We start from the raw sequence: 5,041 nt of genomic DNA, 5'->3' as shown, positions 1-5,041 counted from the left end.
TGTCTGGCTACTGACTTCAGGCTGCTTTTCTCTGGAGGGGTCAAATAGAAGATGAAGAGAAAGTGCACGCACATAAGCCAGTCAATCTGAGCAAGCAAGCTTGTAGTCATAAGGCTTAACCTTACAAACTAATACTCAAGGGAGCTACCCCGCTGATGTGAGAAGCTCTGCCCATTTTCCCATGACATTCATGTGAATAAATGTTCTGGCCTGCAATTTGCAGAACTGTTCATGTTTTGCTGGAGTAAAAACAACAGCTTAAAATTTTATGAACTGCACAAATTTAGAGGCCTTAACGAGTCATAATTTGAGCTTGAAACCTATCTGAATTTTTTTAAAGTAACAGAGGAGAACATCACAGTACTTTACACATTTTAAATACAGTGTGTGATGTACCTTTTTTTAAATATACAGTTACACTGTGTTCCTATAGCCTTTCCATTACATTTAATGACCCTGTATTTGTGGGTCTAGTAGGAAAAATTGGATACAGGGAAGGTTATAGAATCTCTTTTATTAGAAGTTTTGAAGAACAAGTTAGATAAAAATATGTCAAGGACAGTCTAAGTATACCTTTGCTACACAGAAAAAGTGGAGTGCACTACAGCTGCTCAGGGTCTGCTCCCACCCTACAGGCCCATAGTTTCCATGAAGAAAAAGGCCTTTGCACCGCAGTTTTTCAGAAGATAGCTTGAGATCAGGGTTCTCTTTGAGGTCAGATTTATAAAATAAGACTGGAATTTCAGAGATACAATTATTCCCTAAAAAAAATCCCTCCCAAGCTAAAATTTATAAAAACAAATTGGAAAAGTTGTATTAGGTTTACTAAGGTGAAAATATTTACAGTTGTTACAGTTGTAAGACCATTTATTAGATATTCCAAATTAGGATGGAAGAATTAAAGCCTTAAGAAAAGAGTAATAATAAGACTGTTTACTATAACTGTAAATCTAGGTATTGCACCTTTGCCAATATCCTCAAAATTGTTCAAACATCAACAAAATTATCCACACTGAAAAGATTAAAAGGAAGACATTAAAGGTGATGTAAAAACTAGCTTTGCTTTGCCAACAGCTAAAAGCTTATCTGCTCCACTTCTTGCCTCTTTTTAATTTTATTTTTCAAATTCATTAGTTTTGACTATCTGCAATAAACTAAAAATTAGGAGCATGGATATTCTTGTAACTTTTTCAAATACCAAAACTAGCACAGATAACACCCAGACTGCCTATCCTGTAAATGTCCTTAGAGCCTGAATATATACAATACTGAAACAAATACTGTGAAACAGGGCCTAATAAAAGAAGGGAGACTGAATTTTTTTTTTTTTTTTACCCAAAGATAAATAAATTAAAAAATGCAGTAACAGATCAACATTGGCATTCACCAATGAGAAGTCCGATATTCTCAAGATTTTGGAATTTCAGACTTCCTTATTATTGTGCTATAGGTCTAAGTGCAGACAGAAAGACACCATTAGACACGTCAAGATTCAATCAGCAGTTAGGAGAACTGCTTTCCTCTTGATCTTATGTGCTTTTTTCATGGCCATTTTCTCCAGAGGAAAATATTTACAAGTTGTGCTGCTACTGCAATTTTGTATTTTGATGCCAGAGAGGAGTTAGGCTAACCCCTTAATGCAGGCTTCCGTCACACACAATGAGATGCAATCTAGTAAAATGTTCATGGATCGACAAACTACATTCAGATATAGGGCTTTACTTGGACTGCAACTGTTCAATATTTCTGTTCTAAAGACACATGCAAAATGAATAGTTCATAAGCTTCGTTTTATACTTAATTAGGCTAAGAACAAACTTTTAGGAGGCATTAATAAAGCAATAGAAATTATATACTAGCATATTTTCCAGATACTTGTGAGAAATTAAAAAATAATCTAGCTATTTAGTGCAAGAATTATTTCATAAAGAGAGACTGAAGAAAAGATACTTTGGGCTTTGTGATTTGCTGCATTATGCATATGAGTGGAACCCATTGGAGGTGAAGAGAATTGTGTACTGACATAAAGAATTCAGCGGTATGCAGAGACTGGAAAGGGTTGACCAAATTTGCTTGTCAGTATATATACAAAGCAATGAACCAAGAGTATGTCAAAATGTCCAATATAGTAACTTGTACAGAGAAGACAGAAAATTAAGCAATAATTGCTCTTTTGTGAGTCAGACAGGAGAGCATTTCCTGCTCTCTTTTGTGCTACTAACAACTAAAACACTAACTCAGGTGTTCCCCCTGACATCTAAGAACAGAACGTAGTAATATTGGGCAGTTTCATGTGAGGTGATAAAATGGTTTTGATTATAGTGGACAGAATTGCCTCATATTCATTACTCCAGCAATTTTTCTTGGAACTATGATGAAATGCTTTAAATTTTCTGCAACAAATAAAAAGTGAAAAATAAGATTACCCACACTGAAAGAATAAGCAGATTTTTCTTAGTGTCAGAGCTGTTAGAGACATCTCAGGTGACCTCACCAGACACAAGCATATTGCTGGCAGAAGCAAGAAAAGTCAGACATTTTTGGCATGTCCTATAATACAGCTACATGCACTGATACGTAAGCGTGTGATGAAAAGAACAAAATTGGTTTTGCATTATGACGTCTTTATTACAATTAATCTCAGCATCAGTAGCGATTAGAGAAATTGAGATGCTTAAGATTTCAAATTAATTCTGCTAAGTGAGGTACACATTGTGAGCTCTCTGGTATGATGTACAAAATGCCCTAGGTCTTGAAATACACACTACCCTTTTTGAGAAGTCGTATCTGAATGTTAGATCCTCTTTAGTTTCCAAGCATACGTTTCTGTTACGGGTTTTTACCTGCTTCATTCAAAGGAGGAGAAATGTATAAAACTCCAGGTTTTTCTGGTCTGAGCCCTGCCTGATTCCTTTCTCAGGTTTTCCAGTTTCATTTCATGTTGGGTGTTTATTGCCCCTCTCTTGCAAAGCTGTCATCAGCAGGGATTTGCCAGCGCAGCAGTGGGTGGAAGGAAGGGCTGACAAGGACTGCAGGGGTGCCGTGGCAGTGAGGGGATGCGGCTACACATCCTCCCACTTACCTGACACTTCTGAAGCCGTGCGACCAGTGGGAAGGGATCCCTTACTCATGGGCCCTGTGCAGCGGGCACGATGCTTGGTGGGGGTGCTGGGGAAGAAGAGGTTACTGTGGCGCAGAGACTTAGGGTGCAAAACACTACTCAAAAAGCAACTTATTTTCTAAAGCCATTAATTGTGCAACATTACAAGAAACTTTAGAGAAAGCAGAACAGATTTTGGAAAAATAACCAAGATATAAGCATTGTTTTTTGCCAGTGCAAGTAGAGCTAGCATAACCTGACATAACACAGAGTGACTGCTGGCAGCTTAAAGTGCTGCTACTCCTATATAACAATTTATAGCCGATGGCATATGCAAGAGATGAACATACTTTACAACCATATAAGCGTGAACTAGTAATTAAATTATGTGAACAATCAAATCTAAGGTAGCTTTTCTAGAGTAGAGAAGTAATACCTTCATACTACTGATAGTCTCAGACCACAAAATTGGCTGTAGAAATGGAACCACTGATGGTGTAAAGGGAGTTAAAGTGACCTGCAAAAGGAAAATTTGAAGATGTTCCAGTGCAGTCTCTTATTAAAATGATGAAGTTAAGCACAGCTGATCAGGTGTTTCTCTAAAGTGAAAAGAGCGTAGAATTGTTACCGTTGAGATGAAAATAAGTTAGTCTACACCCAGCACTGAATCTTTATGCAGGTGAAATCTCAATAACGTCTACAAGAGTTTTTCTTGAGGAAGAACAAGAATAGAGCCTGATGTAACTAACTGGAACGACCACTGTACCACTTGTTCCTTCCTTGCATAAAAACCCCTCTAACAAGGACAGAATTAAAAAAAGGATTAATAGGTTTCAAAGAGTTTTGGTTGTGGGGTTTGTTTTTTTTTTTTAAACTTACCAGTAACACACAGAAGTAAGGCAAGCAGTCATCCAACATTAGGAGGAAAATAAATTTATACATCAGGAAAAACTTCTCAGTCTTTCAGCAGTGTAACAGATGAGGACAATGACAGAAATTACATTCATTTTAGTGGAGAAAAGGAATGCGGACACAAATACCAGCCCTAAGAATGAATACCCAAACAATTTTAAGTTTCAATGTAAACCTTATTACATATTGCCTTGTAAAATTATTTCCTCAGGGTGTTTACGGTATTACTAAGTTACAAATTATGCTGAGGTATTCATGTTCCCATGAAGGCCTGATGAGTGATTAACATTTGAAATTCAGGGACCTGGAACTAGAGCACCAGGTACAACAGCTAACAAGGAACCTAAGGGTTATTGTTTGCTATGCAACGCCGCAGCACTCTGTGGGTGACAAACTACCGGTTAACAAGTTTTCCATCATCCAGGATCTATATATCCAGGATATATAAAGCCAACCTCTATTGTACTGTAAACCTGTGACTGACAGAATAATTATGAAGCAGCTGGGGATCTCTGGAGGGCACAGGGCCCTCAGACCGTGTTTCTCAGGGCCTTGTCCCGTCACAGCCTCATTAGCCCTCATTGGCCGGGCAACCCGTTCCCCTGCCCCATTATTCTCGCCTTGAAATTGGTTAAGTCACGAACCTCATCGTTTGTGACTATCTTCACAGCTTTCCAGAACCATCGAGCACATGGGAGGGCGGAGGATGCCGGGCAGCAGCTGCCAGCCAGCTGACTTCACACCCGGTCCTCCCGTCGGCCCCCCCCCACCCCCACTCAGTCAGCAGGGCTAACCCGTCACCGCTGTCTTTCGAAGGTACCCCCGAGCCCCCCGCCCGTCGCCGGCTGCCCTCAGCTTAACAAGGGCACTTTCACGGTTGTTTTGCTGGGCAGCGCCAGGTGCCGCCTTAAACGCGCCCAGGCGTCGTCTCCGCTCAGTCCTCCGAGGCCGATGTACTTGTGGCGGATAAGCCGCCCCTCCCTCAGAGCCGGGACCCGATGACACGGGACGCCGTTAGAGCAGCCCCGC

This window comes from Haliaeetus leucocephalus, unplaced genomic scaffold, assembly GCF_000737465.1.
Source record: "Haliaeetus leucocephalus isolate CR32 unplaced genomic scaffold, Haliaeetus_leucocephalus-4.0 Scaffold450, whole genome shotgun sequence".
NCBI lineage: Eukaryota > Metazoa > Chordata > Aves > Accipitriformes > Accipitridae > Haliaeetus > Haliaeetus leucocephalus.
Note: the sequence above shows the minus strand (reverse complement) of the source record.